This window comes from Loxodonta africana, chromosome 6, assembly GCF_030014295.1.
Source record: "Loxodonta africana isolate mLoxAfr1 chromosome 6, mLoxAfr1.hap2, whole genome shotgun sequence".
In the NCBI taxonomy this organism is placed as follows: Eukaryota; Metazoa; Chordata; class Mammalia; order Proboscidea; family Elephantidae; genus Loxodonta; species Loxodonta africana.
The window spans coordinates 101,413,478-101,432,575 of record NC_087347.1 but is presented as its reverse complement, the minus strand read 5'-3'; positions in this window follow the sequence as shown (position 1 = coordinate 101,432,575).

The following is a 19,098-nucleotide window of genomic DNA, read 5'->3' as shown; positions in this document are numbered from 1 at the left end:
TCTTTACTTTTAATCCTGTCCAATTAGGCTGACCTTCCTTGTTTTGAGTGTTGTCTTTCCCTTCACCCAAAGCAGTTCCCATCTACAGACTGATCAATAAAAAGCCCTCTCCCTCCCTCCCTCCCTCCCTCCCCCCTTTGTAACCACAAAAGTATGTGTTCTTTTCCGTTTTTTCTATTTCTCAAGATCTTATAATAGTGGTCTTATACAATATTTGTCCTTTTGCAACTGACTCATTTCGCTCAGCATAATGCCTTCCAGATTCCTCCATGTTATGAAATGTTTCAGAGATTCGTCACTGTTCTTTATCGATGCGTAGTATTCCATTGTGTGAATATACCACAATTTATTTACCCATTCGTCCGTTGATGGACATCTTGGTTGCTTCCAGCTTTTTGCTATTGTAAACAGAGCTGCAATAAAAATGGGTGTGCATATATCTGTTTGTGTGAAGGGTCTTGTATTTTTAGGGTATATTCCGAGGAGTGGGATTTCTGGGTTGTATGGTAGTTCTATTTCTAACTGTTTAAGATAACGCCAGATGGATTTCCAAAGTGGTAGTACCATTTTACAATCCCACCAGCAGTGTATGAGAGTTCCAGTCTCTCCGCAGCCTCTCCAACATTTATTATTTTGTGTTTTTTGAATTAATGCCAGTCTAGTTGGTGTCAGATGGAATCTCATGGTAGTTTTAATTTGCATTTCTCTAATGGCTAATGATCGAGAGCATTTTCTCATGTATCTGTTGGCTGCCTGAATATCTTCCTTAGTGAAATGTGTGTTCATATCCTTTGCCCACTTCTTGATTGGGTTGTTTGTCTTTTTGTGGTTGAGTTTTGACAGAATCATGTAGATTTTAGAGATCAGGCGCTGGTCTGAGATGTCATAGCTGAATATTCTTTCCCAGTCTGTAGGTGGTAAAAGCAGGTTTTAAAACTATAAATATGATCTTATAATAGCTACAGTACTGAGCACTTGTAGTATACAAGACAGTTTGCTACATGATCTCATTTAATCTTATTGGCAGCCTTATGAGATTGCATTGTGATCCCATTTTCATAAATACACTCACACATATGTTGGTAGAAAAAATATGCAACAGTTATCTCTGGTTGGTGGGATAATCAGTATTTTTAAACTTGCCTCTTTTTGCTTTTTTTATTTTTTCCCCAGAGTGAACATGTATTAGTATTATCGTAGCGAAAATAAATAAATAAATAAGCTTTTAGAATTAAAACAGAGTGTAATCTAATCACAATTATTTATTTCAGATGGTGAACAAATTAGCTGATAAATTTAAAACATAAGCATCTTCAGAGTATAGCACAAATTATAACCCAGCAGTTTATATATATTTTTAGATTGTGTTGATTCTTCTGTGAAAAGAATCAGTATAGAAGGTATGGCTTTTGATCATGCCTCCACCATTAACAAGAGAAGGCTTTCTTCCAATTACTTCGAATTTTAAAAACTGCAGATACTACGTTCAATGTATTAATTTAAAGTTGTAACTTGGTCTTTTAATTTAGGTGCATTGACATAAGGTGTTCACAGATGGTTCACTCAGTTTATCCATGGCTGAAACTACAGGACATGTATTATATCTGAAAACCAGAAGAAAAAAAAAAATGACATCAATTTTCTACTCACAAAAACGTAGCAGTCTTTCTTTAACAGCTGAATGTAATATTAATGAGAGGAGCAGGGAGCCTAGTAAATAAGACGAACAAAACTTTTATGTAAGATCCATGTCATTCATCTTCTCTCACTCCCAAGCACTTAAAATGTCCTTGAAAATTAAACCTTGTTCAATGACTTAAATACGTAAAACCACCCAGGGACAGCAAACATTCATAAAAAGAGGATAGAAAATAAAGGCCCATAAAGGTGCATCACTGAACTTTTGAGAAGGGGGTTCAGGGAGCCTTCCTGAAGGAAGTAACATTTCATCAGAGTAGACTCAAAATACTCTGAGGGTTTAAAAACTATAAATGGATTCAAGATTCCAGAAGACGTAGATCTGTGCATCAAGTTCCTGCATGCTGCCCTGGTGTAAAAGATTAAAAAATGAGAGCCTCAAAAAAAAGAAAAGAAAAGGGCAGGGACCTCAAAAAAGTCCATGCTCAACAATAAAGTTCCAACTGGAAAGCTGAGACTTTCATGCTTGGTCCACGTACAGTATTTACTCCATCCAACTTTGTTCACAACTATGTATTATTTAGAGCCCTGGTGGTCTAGTGGTTAAGAGATTGGCTACTAATCAAGAAGTGAGCAGTTCAAATTCACCAGCTGCTTCTTGGAAACCCTATGGGGCAGTTCTACTCTGTCCTATAGGGTTGCTAAGAGTTGGAACCAACTCGACAGCTCCTAACAGCAACGTATATTATTTATGCAAGGCTGCCCAGCCAACTCCACTCCCACTAGATAGAAAAGTCTTCAGAGGATACAGACAGGTCATAAGGATCTTTGCTCCCTTTACACTGCCATTGGTTATGGCTGGCAATGTTTTTTTTGTCCACAAAAAAAAAGAAAGAAAAATTGCCTTTGAGTTGATTCTGACCTATGGCGACCGCATGTGTTTTGGAGTAGAAGTGCGCTCCATAGCATTTTCAAAGGGGATGATCTTTCAGAAGTACAGCCACCAGGCCTTTCTTCCAGGACACCTCTGGGTGGATTCAAACCACCAGTCTTTTGGTTAGTAGCCAAGCACTTAACCCTTTCTGCCACCCAGGGATTCCTTCTTTGCCCATAGTAGTGTTAAATAAGTAATAAAACATTCTGTGGAGGGTTTAGATTGTCCTCTCTGTGGTATATAATGTAAGTATATGCCATGACAGACTCATCGTTTTTTAAAATAAATTTTGGAAAGTTTTCAGCTATTATAAAGTCCCCCATTTCTAGTCTCCTAAGTGAGAAGTTTATTCAGTTATTACCTAATTTGTCATTTTGAGAGGAGGAGTCTCCAGACAGACTTTTAAAGACCTGTGTAGTAGAGTAATTCAAAGTGGGCAACCAGGGGTTTATAAACAAAATGTAGTCAGCAGAGATTTGAACTAATTTTAGTGGCTGAATTAAAAAAGCAAATATATTAACAAATAAAAGGACAGATTTTTTAAAAAGCCTGTGGTGCAGACCTCTAAGGACTGATAAATTTGTGCCAGGTCTGTAAACTACAAATCTAAGCACCATCTCTTTCAGCAAGAGTGCAAATTGACTACAGATGTACTATGTTGTCAGTTTGTCCTCTTGACTTAAGCCATGGTGTTTTCAATCATTTTATATGCATGAGAAAGCTGGATGATGAATAAGGAAGACTGAAGACAAATTAATATCTTTGAATCATGGTGTTGGAGAAGAATATTGAATATTCCCTGGACTACCAGAAGAATGAGCAAATCTGTCTTGGAGGAAGTACAGCCAGAATGCTCATTAGAAGCAAGGATGGAGTAACTTCATCTCACATACTTTGGAAAAGCTATCAGGAGGGATCAGTCCCTGGAGAAGGACATCATGCTTAATAAAGTAGAGGGTCAGCAAAAAAGAGGAAAACCCTCAATGAGATGATTGACACAGTGGCTGCAACAATGGGGTCAAGCATAACAAAGATTGTGAGGATGGCACAGGACTCGGTAGTGTTTCGTTCTGTCGTAGATAGGGTTGCCGGGAGTCGGAACCGACTCAAAGGCACCTAACAACAACAACACATATTTCCTTGTTAGAAATATGAGTTCCTTGCTCTACCATCAAGTTCTCAAGAAACACAAACACAACAAAATGCCCTATCGTTCATAAACTTTAAGTATTACTCAGTCTTTGATCTCATCAAACGACACGAGGTTGACTTTCATTGGAAAGCAGAATTCAGTTGATAACACCTACTTAAGTTTGTTGATAAGGACAACTTTTAAGAGCACAAGCCCTTGATCTTTGAATAAATTGATGATCCACGAAAATATTTTTTTTTTTTTTTAGCATCAAAAGTATTTTATTCTCCTGTGGGATAAGGGCTCTAACAATTGTCAACTACTGTGTTCTTGGAAGCTACACACAGTTTCAAAATTTGAAGTATTTGATTTGCTACAGGTAATCTAGTTAATCAAATGATTATCCAGTCTTACTTCTCTTTTCATTATGTATATATTGCCTTCTAAAACTGGAGACCAAAGCCATTGTCTAGCTTTCCATTAAAAAAAAAAAAATTTTTTTTTACCATAGCATAAAAACAGCTATAATACGGAAATGTCTTTGATAAAAATGAAACAAAGTCCATTTTTCTTTTGTACTCTACAACAATTGAAGTTCAAAACAACACATATATTAAAGATTATCTGATCATAAAAAAATGAATTTTAATAAGTGTACCAGTGTTGAAATAGTCTATTCTTTAACGTATAAGAGGTTTTGTCCTATTTATAATACCGAAACAACTATAGATAAAATATTTTGGAATATGCATGCACTTTGTGATTGCTTTAAAAAAAAAAGATGCATCAAAACAGTAACTGCATAATTTAATACTATTTATAACTCTTTAAAAATATAACCTACACATCACGTAAAATGTCAGTATAAAATGTGCAAGAAGAACATAACTGAATAACGTAGATTGGTTTTGAACATTCTTTGTGTATCTATATTAAAGCAATCTTTATTGAAATATTTACATGGTGTTTCAGGAAGGAAGAATAATCTATTTGTAACTTAGCATAATGTTCAAATATCTCTGAAGAAAAGGATGTTAACTGTTAATTTTGACTATTTCTGATATAGAAAGTAGGGTATAAATATAAATCTTTAAAAGAGTGTCTTAATATGTATCTTTTAAGAAAATGTATCCAGGCATGTACAATTTTAAAGAAAATGAATGGAATAATTTTTGTGAAACAAATTGCTAGTTACATTAAGAGAGTACTCAGTTATGAATATATTAAATCAATTCACAATTTGTACTCTTTATGCCTGAAATTATGTAATGTTCATCTCTGTGTGTTTGACTTGATTGATACCCAAATGAATGTTACATTGATTATATATTATCCTTCTTAATCCTCTTAAATCTGAATGTAAAATAACACACACACACGTATAATTTCTGTGTCTCAGGAGTATCTTGGGGTATGTAAAATTTAAATTGAATTTGGTAAACAAACCAAAAAAAAGTTCAGAAATGCCTCTTTTTAACTTCTTTATTTTCTGACTCACTGTTGGTTACCCAAGAGACTAAAATATGCAGTAAGAGGTAATATAATCAGGCAATGATGATATAAAAATCTGTACATGTGTTACTTCTCTAGCTGACATGTTTCTCCCACCCCTTTTGTTTTCTTTTCATTGTATAGCAGTCCTGTATTTTCTAAGACAATGGATTGGCTGTGGAAGAATGTCTGCTGAAGTGATGACTAGAGAAAGTTCCAAGAGTACTTGCGAAATCATAGTACCATTATTAATTCAAGCATGATGAAATTGTTCATTTTAAATATCGTTGTGTAATTCATCAAAATACTACTAGAGCATGTCTTCCCCAACTATTACACTGATACAGCACCTTATTCTAACACCAACAAATACAGAAAATTATTTTTGATGTTTCTCTACCAAAAAGTAATTATTTTGAATTTGAGCAGGGCTTTTTTTTTTTTTTTTTTTTTGCCTCTTATTTTCATAAAAGGAAATTTTCAAGTTATTTCTTGTGTACTGACTTGAATGTATTTGTTTTGCATTTGAATAACTCCATCTATTAAGCTTTAAAATATGTCAGAGTGTCCAGGAACTAAAAAGGTATATTTCCTACATGTCAGTTGCTTTGCTTTCCTTGATGAATGTATTACAAACGAGGGTGGTAAATAAGTAAGCAATTCTTTAAGTCATAAATCAACGGAATTATACAAAACTACAATCTCAGCACCCGAAACTTCCTCCTTGAACTTTCCTTATGCTGTAAAAACTAAAAACTTTTTCAAATATTACGTTGGAATTCAAAATGTACTGGACACTACAGCTATTTATCCAAAAAGAGGAAATTGAAGCACAAGGTTTTAGGAATCAAAGTTCAATGAGGAAAATGTTTGCACTAATAGTTCACCAAGGTATGCAACTTTTTTTTTTTATTGCCCATGGATTTATTCATTTGTTACATAAAATAAAAACTACTAACTGCTACTGAAACAATATTGTAAAGAATACCAATATCCACTCATTTGTACATTGTACTTTAGCATTCAGATACGTGTGTGAGAATGTTCCTGCTCCCCTTCTGAAGACTGGGTTATCTTTAGCACAGCATCATGCACAGAAAACATCCTCGTTAGAATGGGGGGTTATGAATACTGGCAGAAACTCTGCTCTCTTTCTGTGCCACTGGATTTATTACTTCACTGTATGTGTCTTTTGTCTTGGTTTCAGGTTTTATATTTGTAAATCAGTACTCTTAAAACCTTGGAGACAATCAATTTGGTAGATCTGCAAGGCAGGTAGATTCCACCACAGAGAAACCCAGCTGGTAATATTTTCCATGGCTGTCGCTGTCCTCTTCCACAAGTCCCCACTCACCATTCCCCCCCATCGCCATCCAACCTCGCATTTGAGGACACCCTCTCCCTTGGGCTCAGGAACGTCAAGGCACATGTCTTCTAGTCTCCAAAACTATGATAAAGGTTTAGAGGATACGAAAATTAATTTTACCAAACTGGGGACTTAGACAAAACATAAGGAGACCACATACATGTCCCTCAGCAACAAAGCCCTCATATGTACTCTCTAGCCTGCTTGGTATACTCTTCTCTTGATTACTTATTAACCATTGAACTCTTACTTGTCTATCATAACACATTCCATATGAAATCTTCTAAGTAAAATAAAAATATAATGCCTTACTCTACCCAGTTCAAGTGTATCAAGAGAAAAGAAATACGCATCTTTCTTGTAATAACCCAAATGTAAAAGATTTGGCTGAACACAATAATAACTTAGGTCTATACAAATCATCTTACCCAAAATATGGCATTGAATTTTCCAAAAATACTATTGTAAGCTTAATTTTAAGTAGTTTGTTTTAGTCAATTGCCAATATTAGCAAGTAATTTTTTTTAATTAGTTTATATTCCAAATTAAGAAAACTTGCCTGCTCAGTTCATACAAATAACATATCTCCTTATTTTGTTCAAGACTATGCAACTGGACTTTTGTAAAATTTCTTATTTGTTTATTTATGACTTTCTGGAATTTAATAAAACACACATAAATTTTCTGATCAGTTTACCTATGTAGATGATTAGGGAGATGATCTCCTGTGGCCCAGTTTAAAACACACAGTGAATTTCCAGATTCTCCATTTTGAAGCTAACTTAAATTAACTTTGATGTTTTCATCCATTTGCCTTTGATAAAGCATGGCTCTGTATGGCAAAGGGAAGAAATTTTCATCATAAAGGATTGTGAAAAGTCAAATACATATTGAAAAAGCAGTAATTTGATCACTTTTATGCAAAGTGAGGAGCACATGTACTGTATTTCTTTGCAAATAGTGCGCTCATGTAAATAACATGCCCACAGATAACACTTACAAAATACACACAGGAGTAGAGGGTATTTCATTGTTTGCAAAAAACTTATAACACGTGCATCATTTACACAGAAACACAGTATTGTCTCTTCCTCCTGTTCAATGAAATTCCAAGAAAGTAAAACATGAAACTATTTGAATATATTATAAGAAACACAATAGCACCAAATTATGGTCAGACTTATTCTTTCTAAGGGCCCTGGTGGAACAGTGGTTAACTATGACTGCTAACCAAAAGGATGGCAGTTCAAATCCACCAGCTGCTCCTTGGAAACCCTATGGGGCAGTTCTATTCTTACACAGTCACTACGAGTCACAAGGACATCATACATGAAGAAAGCAAGAGGTCATTAAAAAGATAGGAAAGAAAGAAAAGACCAAATGGATGTCAGAAGAGACTCTGAAACTTGCTCTTGAACATCAAGTAGCTAAAGCAAAAGGAAGAAATGATGAAGTAAAAGAGCTGATCAGAAGATTTCAAAGGGTGGCTTGAGAAGACAAAGTAAAGAATTATAATGACATATGAAAAGAGCTGGAGATATAAAACCAAAAGGGAAGAACACGCTCAGCATTTCTTGAACTGAAAAAAACGGAAGCAAAAATTCAAGCCTCGAGTAGCAATTGTGAAGGATCTTCGGGGAAAATATGAAACAACACAGGAAGCATCAAAAGAAAATGGAAAGAAAACACAGTAGCGACCAAAAAGAATTGGCTGACATTCAGCCATTTCAGGAAGTAGCATATGATCAGGAACCAATGGTACTGAAGGAAGAAGTTCAAGCTGCACTGAAAACATTGGCAAAAAACAAAGCTCCAGGAATCGATAGAATATCAGTTGAGATGTTTCAACAAACAGATGCAGTGCTGGGAGTACTCACTCGTCTATGCCAAGACATTTGGAAGACAGCTACCTGGCCAACCGAATGGAAGAGATCCATATTTATGTCTATTCCAAAGAAAGGTGATCCAACAGAGTGCAGAAATTATTGAACAATATCATTATCACACTCCAATAAAATTTTGTTGAAGATCGTTCAAAACCGCCTGCAGCAGTATATCAACAGGGAACTGCCAGAAATTCAAGCTGGATTCAGAAGAGGATCTGGAATGAGGGACGTCATTGCCAATGTCAGATGAGTCCTGGCTAAAAGCAGAGAATAACAGAAAGATGTTTACCTGTGTTTTACTGACTATGAAAAGGCATTTGACTGTAAGGATCATAACAAATTAGGGATACCATTGCCAAGAATGAGAATTCCTGAACACTTAATTGTGCTCATCGGGAACCTGTACATAGACCAAGAAGCAGTGGTTCAGATAGAACAAAGGGATACTGTGTGGTTTAAAGCCAGGAAAGGTGTATGTCAGGGTTGTACCATTTCACCATACTTATTCAATCTGTATGAAAAAAAAAAGAAAAATTTTTTTTCAATCTGTATACTGAGCGGTAATTCAAGAAGCTGGATTTCATGAAGAATAAGAAGACATCAGAATTGGGGGAAGACACATTAACAACCTGTGTTATGCTGATGACACAACCTTGCTTGCTAAAAGTGAAAAGGACTTGAAGTACTTACTGAAGATAAAAGACCACAGCGTCCAGTATGGATTACACCTCAACATAAAGGAAACAAAAATCCTCACAACTTGACCGATAAGCAACATTATAATTAATGAAGAAAATATTGAAGTTGTCAAGGATTTCATTTTGAAAAGCAAAGATGTCGCCTTGAAGACTAAGGTGTGCCTGACCCAAGCCATGGTGTTTTCAATCACCTCATACACATGCGAAAGCTAGACAATGAATAAGGAAGGCCAAAGAAGAAATGATGCCTTTGAACTGTGGTATTGGCAATGAATATTGAATATACCATTGACTGCTAAAAGAACAAGCAAATCTGTCTTGGAAGAAGTACAACCAGAATGCTCCTTAGAAGCAAAGAATGGCGAGGCTACATCTTATACACTTTTGGATGTGTTATCAGGGGAAATCAGTCCCTGGAGAGGGACAGCATGCATGGTAAAGTAGAGGGTCAGCGAAAAAGAGGAAGACCCTCAAGCAGATGGATTGACACAGTGGCTTCAACAATAGGCTTAAGCATAACAATGATTGTGAGCATGGCGCAGGACTGGGCAGTATTTCAATTCCGTTGTACATATGATCGATATGAGTCAGAACTGACTCGAAGGCACCTAACAGCAACAACATGAGTCAGAATCAACTCAATGGCAATTTTTTTTTTAAATTCATTCTAAGGGAATTGTTCTCTATTTTTCCTATAGAAAAGGAAGTATTTTGCTAAATCCTTACTATAAGTTTCTACTTTATTAGGATATCTCCTTGACAAATGAGCTTTCCTGCATAAGAACTGAACTATCTTCTGTGATGAACCTCAACATGTTAAATGGATCAATATCAGCCTTTGACTGCAGTAGGATTTCAGAATTCTTATTTCAGAGTTTTTGTTGAATTATGATTTTTTCTTTCTCTTTTTCTCCCTTCCGAGGCAAAAGATTTTGCAAGCTCTAAGGAAAAAAATAAGCTATAAAAAATGGAATGTATAATCTCTAAATATACTTTATAAGAAACACATATTTTTATTGCTGTCTCATGTCAGGATGTAAAAGACCTAATGTACTCAAATATTGATATTTGGTGCTTTTATAAAATTTAGATGTAGTGTTCTCTTTAATTATTTATCATTATATCTACCATAAAATTATTATTTAGTATAAAATGTTGTCAATTGAACTTCTGCTTTTTCTTACATCACAGAAGAAAGTTCAATATAATACTAACAAAATTTCAAATGCAGAAATGAAATGAAATTTTATTAAGATATGGAGATGTTCTGCTGTTATGTAATCATCTGTGAACCAGGAGACTTGGTTGTTTACTAAGCCCTTGGCAGATATTTTTCTACCGTCTACTCGTCATATGCTGCACATAAGAAGAAAATGTAAGAGCTTTCTAGGACTATTAAATGTAAAAAGAAAAATAATTCTATAAATAAATATTTTTGAGTCCCTAAGTAATAAAGGGTAGTCACTGAGTGGTGCAAATAGTTAAATGCTCTACTATTAACCAAGAGATCGGTGGTTCAAACCCATCCAGAGATGCTTCAAAAAAAAGTCCTGGCTATCTGCTCCCAAAAGGTCAAAGCCTTAAAAATCCTACGGAGCAGTTCTGTTTTGCATACATAGGGTCCCCATGAGTAAGAATCGACTCGGGGGCAACTAATAACAACAAACAGTAATAAAGATACAGTAATACAGAACACACAGAATGCTCCTGTAACTGAGATGTTCAGGTTCTGGTGGCCAACTAGATGGTAATTAAATAGTCAACTAAATTTTAAAAAAGATAATGTCTATATTCTCCTTATGTGTGCCTAACGAAATGAACAAGATTATATGATAAAGAAGTAGAGAGAGAAGCCTTCTTCACATAGAGTTGTCAGGGAAGACTGCTCTGAGGCTATAAGAAGATAGCTCTGAGGCAATAGTATGCAATTTGTGAGCCAAGAGGTGAAAGATTAGGAGCCGTTTATTTACTATGTAAGACTGGATAACCCACAACTTATTTTCCCCAAGGGTCCAAAGAATTCTGCCTCTTCTATGGTAATAAGGAATGTACCCATGAGGAGAGGCACTGACACCTTTGAGAAGTTTGGCAGTGGTCGTCAATCAGCCCCAGTTCAGGATCGCTAGTAGAAGATGTTTCTGTGGAATTGGAATAATAGAATTTCCAGAGATAAGAGGCCCTGTGGCAGAAACTAAGCAATATGGAACAGAGGGTGAAACTATCCTATTGGACAGTAAGTCCACAGAGGCAATCAGAGTGTTCTGATGTACAAGGATCTATGCTAATGGCTAATGTATTGTTGTGTTGTGAAGGGTACAATAGATGCACGGCCAACTAGGATGTGTTGGATTTGTATAACAATAATAACAGTAATAACTGTTATTATTATTATAGAAGAGCTGGTAAAGAGAAGGCTCAATTCAATCCATAGCAGGTGTGCTTTGCATAAGAATCCTCTGGGGAGAAATTCTGATTGAACAGATCTGAAACAGGAACTGGGAACCTTATCTACTTTTAGAAAGCTCTGATATGATTCACCAATGCTACCAGGTTTGAACAGCCCTCAATTCTGACTTTAACAAGCTTAAGGACAAAGTGTGTGTGTGTGTGTGTGTGTATGGTGAAATTCCCATTTGACCAAATACCACTTCATTACCACTTCTGAATTCCCTCAGTAAAGCATCCTAAAATCTGAAAACTAAAAAACCAAACCCAGTGCCGTTGAGTCGATTCTGACTCACAGTGACCCTATAAGACAGAGTAGAACTGCCCTATAGAGTTTCCAAGGAGCTCCTGGCCGATTCTAACTGCTGGCCCCTTGGTTAGCAGCTGTAGCACATAACCACTACACCACCAGGGTTTCCATCCCTAAATTCTAAGAGTTGGAATTACAAGGTACCTTAACATCTGTATGGCATATTACCAGCCTGGACTCTTTAAATTCCCTTTGACAGATAAATCCAGTTTCTGCAATGAAATTTCAAGCCCCTTGAGATTCTCTGAAATTCTGGAAAACATTCTGCTCTGAACTTGCACATAAAAAAAAGCACATAGCATATGTTTAATAAATACTCAAGTCTCTGATTAGAATATGTGGAAGTGAATTTTCTGTCAATGTTTCTTTAGTCCTGGACTTCTGGCAGGGCTCGATGGGCTGCCTTTCCCACACTACTGTAGAAAAACACCTGTCTTCCACCACTGTTGAATGGGGTTTATGGTTCTTTTGTAGGACTGGAATTTCTTCCCATCTGTGACTACTCAGCCTCCTCAAAGCATGGTGTGTTCTCCTGTTAATATTTAATATATTTTCTCTATCTTTTCTACTGGCAATTTATTCAATAGTAAGTCATTCAGTGTGTATATGTGTTTTATTTTTCACATGCAGGACACAACTTTCCAGTAAAAGGTCCATTAAAAAAAAAACTGTAGAAAAGACAGTTTTATAAATGTTGCACATCTCATTTATTTAATAAAAATTCTTTGTATGTGAAATAAAAATGTATCATCATCTATTTGAACTCTATGTAATTTTGGCTTATATTAGAGATAACACAGTAAATGCAATTTGTCATCATAAATGTGTTATTATTTAATCTTATGAAAGTTTTGGTTTATCTCGAGCAAACTTTATAGCGGTTTTAATACACAGGAGCCATTCCTGACAGATATGATGAAACAGATTTATCATTCTTGACAAATTATATTGCAAAATGTCCTCTCATGACTGCCCAATGGAATCTGCATCACCGTATTCAACAGGAATGTCACCTGTGATGTTTTTTTCATAACCTTGTGCGTTGGAAATCTGAAACTGTGTTTTTTTGGGGAGGTCTCTACAGCATTTTTTATGTGAGGTGGTTATAACAGTAATTGTATGAATGAAAGAAACCTGTAGCCCTTTAAATCAAACTAAGTAGTCTTTTATTAAAGTGCTCAGCAAATCAATCTAAATCCAAGGATAATAAAGCCCTAATCAGGTGGTAGAAAAAATAATAGGTTGTCATGCATGAGGAAAAATAGGCAATCATGGAATGTTTTCTTTAATTAGGTCGTGTAAAGTGCAGGAACTGAGTAGGAACTGGCAAGACATTCATCATGAGCAAGGTGGGAAATTATTGAGATTACTAAGGAAGGAAAAGTAAGTGTGATACACTTGGATTTGACTGGACAGAAAATTAAAGCTTTTTTTTCTTTTTTTTAATCCTATATATACCACTTCTCTGGCAAACGCTATTGACAGGTGTGGGATTTTTCAAAGCTGAATTCAGCCAGCTAGCCATTTAGTTTGCTAAATCCACATAGCTAATTGTTTTCTAATGATTTTAATTTCAGCCGTGCTCTGGGCCACTGGACGTGTTCCTCAGGCATTTTTACAGCAAAACTACCTCTCACCTCCCGTGGAATTTAGCTCCTAATAAACTGGAGATTGATTATTAAGCACACCTCATTTTCTTCTTAAACTGAAAGGGGTAATTAATAATCTGGGATTGTTAGTACACTGCTCAGAACAGGGATACTGTTACAAATTACAAACATCGGGAGACAGATTTCTTGTCAGACATTGTCACTTTCGCAGCTAAAACTATTAAATGGCTTTTTTTAAGCCTTAATTTAGGGAACACAATGGTATGATTTCAAATATTTGCAGTATTGTGACAACTACCTCAGACAAAATTATGTTTACCAAATTAAATCTCAGAACTCAGCCTTCACCACCTCAAGCAGCATCGTGAAAAGATAAGAATAGTGTTTGGTCTTTATTCCTCCACTGTGTAAGTCATTTATATATGTCTCCATGATTGGGCTAATTAAAAATATTATAGGCATGTATACGTCTGTCTCCCATTCAATTGTATGTCAATCAACCATTCATAGGATATATATATACCACAGGGGATGTGCCACAGGGGACTGTGTGGGGTTGTTGTCGTTGATAGATGCCGTTGAGTTGGTTCTGACTCATAGCAACCCTATGTACAACGGAACGAAGCACTGCCCAGTCCTCACAATCTTTGCTATGCTTGAGCCCATTGTTGCAGCCACTGTGTCAATCCATCTCATTGAGGGACTTCCTCATTTTCAGTGTGATATTAATGCTATTGCTTGATAATTTCTGAATTCGGTTGGATCACCTTTCTTGGGAATAGGCATAAATATGGATCTCTATCATTGGTTGGCCAGGTAGTTGTCTTCTAAATTTCTTGGAAGTCCATGGTATATTAAATATCTCAATGACTTGTTCTAATTGTCTGTCAGTTTGTCATACTGTGGGGACTTGTATGTTGCTGTGATGCTGAAAGCTATGCCACCGGTATTCAAATATCAGCAGGGTCACCCAGGGCAGACAGGTTTCAGCTGAGCTTCCAGACTTAGACAGACTAGGAAGGAGGACTCAGCAGCCTACTCCTGAAAAGAATTAGCCAGTGAAAACCTTATGAATGCGGTTTAGTTTCCATGAATTGCAATCATGGGGTTGATAATAAATTAAGGGAGGGCAAATACCAGCAGACACATTTAGAAAAACTATCAATATGTTTTTAACTGCCCAAACCTCATTTGTCTAACTCAGAGGTCAGCTTTCACTTCTGTGCACAGCTCTAGTATTTGCCAGTAGCTTTCTACCTCAGGTCTCTGCTTCTCCCTATTTAAGACACTTTTTTGACCAGTGCATGGGGCAGGCCAAAAGGGCCAGCATACTAAAGACCTGGGAACAAATTAGAGGAGCAATGATAACAAACTGAGTGGCAGCAGTTGTTATTCCCCAGACCCTTCTTCCCTCATGGTGTCATTTCTGAGTTTATATTCTACAAACTATTTTAAAAGGACCCTGGTGAGATTCAGTCCCAATTGCCCATAGCAATAACTTCACATTTAGTTCACTATTATTAGCTTTCCCCTCTTCTCTTTCTTATTTCATCTGCTAAGTAAACTACTGTCTCTGGGTCTACTCTTGGGCAACTTCTCAATACAGTACTCTGGGCAGATACTACCAGTCACCACAACTGCCTATGAGATGAGACTTCTGTGCTAACCCAGCAGCAGGTATTGCCAATACTATATTCCTACTTCTATTTCAGCATCAATAAGGCAAGTGTGTCTTATTTTCTTTCATTATGTCATAGTCACATCTCTATAATTACACGAACTAATTATTTTGAGGCCTTTCTTTGGGTTGGAAAGCTTGGTGGCATAGTGGTTAAAAGTTAGGCTGCTAACCAAAAGGCCGGCAGTTCGAATCCACCAGGTGCTCCTTGGAAGTCTTATGGAGGAGTTCTACTCTGTCCTATACGGTCGCTGTGAGTCAAAATCGACTCAACGGCAATGGCTTTGGTTTTGGTTTTTGGTGTCTTTGGGTTAGTATGGTCCAAGGTATTGTCCTTATGAATTAGATCAAAGGTAGCTTTTAAACCTTGCTCTGCCTTTTACAGACAAGCAAGTCCCCCCCAAAAACATACATCAGGAGGTAAATTTGCCATTAATTTTAATTTAAAAAAAGTTTATTCTTGAATTCAAAAATTGACATTTTTAATATAACAGAAAATCCTATTTAAGTGGAAACGGTCACTTTAAAATTTTTCCATAATTAGCTTGCTTTGTTTATCTGCTTTTTAAAAACTCTTATCTAGCTATTATGAACTGTCTACTTAAGAGTTTGCTGAAACAAAACATGACTAAGATATTTAAAAGATTGCAGAGACAAGTAAATAAAACAAATTTTAGGTGGCATGTTGCCCGAAATTATTATTTTGTAGAGTAGCAAACCACAGTACTCTGGGAGGACATTGTAACAAAATACATCGTACTGTAAAAGCATTTAGGTGCTTGTGTCATGGTGGCTTACATGAGACATTCAAAAAGGTTCTTTAAAATGTGGAGAAATGCCTCACAAGCCCAAGACAGGCCTTAATAGAGCTCCACGTACAGCTGAATTCTCATAAGTAACGTTTTCTTGTCCCTGTATGGTAGGCTTTCCTGAAACCTACTGACACAGTAAGTTGTTGCTGTTAGTTGAGCTTGAGTAGGCCATGACTCATGGTGACGAACGTACGAAGGAACAAAACACGGCCCGATCCTGCATCATCCACGTGATCTGTTGCAAATCTGACCATTGTGATCGTTGTCCTTATGATCTGATTTTCCAGGAGATAGATCACCAGGCCTTTCTTCCTAACAAGCCTTAGTCTGAAGCTCTGCTGAAAGCTGTTCAGCAACATAGCAACATGGAAGCTTCAACTGACAGACAGGTGGTGGTTGAACATGAGGTGCGTTGGCTGGAACCAAACCCAGGTCTCCAGCATTGAAGGCGAGAATTCAAGCTCTGAACCACCAAAGATGCAGTAGAGTTATTTTTATTCCCTGCAGGATCTAAATGTAATAAATAAGTTCTTAAAGTTTAAATTCCATCAGAATCACCAGAAAACTTCATAGAAATATAAATCCCTAACCTTAATCCCAGTTTTCCTCACTAAGTACTCCTGGGTGAGACCCAGTGGCACCTGTTTTTGCAGTCATCTCAGATGATTCTGAAATGGATAGTCCACAGGCCTAATGTGAGAAAAACCTGGTCTACTTGGTACTTAATAAATTCTCGTTGCATTTAAAATTGACTGTCCAAACACACTTAATGTAAACAATTTCCGTCTTGCTTAAGAAGGAAGATATAATAAAATAGAAGATGAATATTTCAGGTATTTTCTGACGGAGTATACCAGCATAGCATTAGCCAGTGGACACAACAATGACGACTTCATGGGGAGCAGATTCTTATCACAGAGTCTATGCGTGATTTGCAAATGATTTAAAACGCATGGGTTGGCCCCAGGAATGTGTACTGTGCCCCATTACCTACGGGTAATATTAAACTAACTTCATACTTGCATAGCTTTCATATTTCCATGTGCTGCCTGGCTGGGTGTCAGCCGGAGCCCTGGCAAGGTCTGCTTGATTTAGTGGTTCAACAGGCCCGCCAAAGAGGTCCTATTGCCTCCCCTCTACCACTCATGAAGAACCAACCTACAAATCACTTGTCAACAACTTTGATCTACCTTGTTTCAGGTGGTTTACTCTCTGTCTATTATTTCTGCTAAGAGACCCGTGAAAATTAAATACAGACCCCGCCGATGCTTGACTGACCCGGGTGCTCCATCATAACAGCAGTGTAATAGCAATAAATCATTTCAACTTTAATCTATTGTTATTGATGAACGTACAATTATTTGTCATCTAATATGCTGAAAATGATGACCAAAGAAATAGATCAACTTTTTTTCTTCTTCCAAGTTCGGCATTGATGGATTGTATCCCTAAGCTGTTATTACACTTATAATGTACTCTTCTGCACGGACAGCATGGCTAGTTTTTTAATCATTCCATAGTAATCAACTTAAGACAACATAGCAAGACTCATAACTCATGTTCTTTTCATTTTTGGCAGTGATGGGAAATGAAAATGTTTTTATTCCTTTGAAATAATTCTTACCTGACGAAGCTGAAGATTACTTTAAAATTGTAAATAAATGGTTGTTTATTGAGCTGGAACTGAAATGTGGTATATTAAAATGTCTCTTTCCAAAGGGGTGGTTGGCGGGCAGGGGGAATAATTAGGCCCGAGTGGAGTGAAACAGTGAAAAAAAGAATTTTGTATTTCTTTTTTCCTTCGAACTGTTTCATTGTTAACTTGGTACCTTAAGGAACATTTTTAGCAATGCTAATGTTATGGGGGAAAAATGACAATGTTAACATCAGAAATATCAGTTCCTCTGAAAGCACTACTCCACCATCTTTCTGTGCGTGTTTTACCAATTCTTCCCATTTATGCTTCCATTACTAACTCAGGTGGCTGGGAAATTTTGTATGATGGGCCACACAACTCAGAAGGAAAAGTAGAGAAGTAATTTATTCAACAGTTGTCTCAACTTAATTCAAAAAATGTATCCATGACTAAGTAGGAGATTCAACATCTAGGGCCAAAAATAAATTAATTTTATCCTTCTCATAACTTGTTCTTATGGCATGAAAAAAATGCTCTTTACTATCCCTGCAAAACTCCAACCTAAATAAATTTCCTTGCTGCAATCTATTCACAGGAATGATTTTCCCACAACTGAAAGAAACAAAAACAAAAAAAAAAAACCTAAAAGTGTTATGATATGACTGCATCTAAGTGAAGAACATGATTCCCATACAGCAGCTCTGCTCTCATGTCCTTATGAATTTAGGAACTGGCTAGAGCAGCAACCACGTTCTTGGATGCTCAAAGAGAGACAGTTGGGATGTGCTATAAACAGGGAATAGATTATGACTTAATTAAATATAATCTAACGGGATGATACTCAGAGTATAAGCCATACAATATAGACAGCCAGCACCAGCATCACCTGGAAACCTCTTAGAAATATAAATTCATAGACTCCAATCCCAAACCACTGAACCTGGATCTCTTGGGGTGGAGCTCAGGAAACTGTTTTCACAAGTATTCAGGTGACTTTGAGGCATCTGAAATTGGGGAAGTGCTGATCAAATAAGGATTCTCCCCTCCTGTTATTTAGTACCTGTGACAAGGTCCAAGACAGACATGGCAGGAGGATGCTTTTACTTCAGACCAGAAGAAAAGAAATCACCCTGAAAACTTGATTAAAAGCATGGCTCTGGAGCCACACTCTCATTCTGCACCTCGGCTAATAGCGCAGTATTTATGTGACCCAGAGAAATTCACTTACTCTTTCTCTGCCTCACATTCCACATTTGTAAAAAGGGGATGAGAGTAGTACCTATCCTTATAAGGTTGGTGGAAAAGATCAGTTAGTTACTCAATGTAAGATACTTAGATTCGTACCTAGCCCTTTGCCGTCAAGTTGATTCCAATTTATAGCGACTCTATAGGACAGAGTAGAACTGCCCCATAGAGTTTTCAAGGACAGCCTGGTGGATTCGAATGGCCAACCTTTTGATTA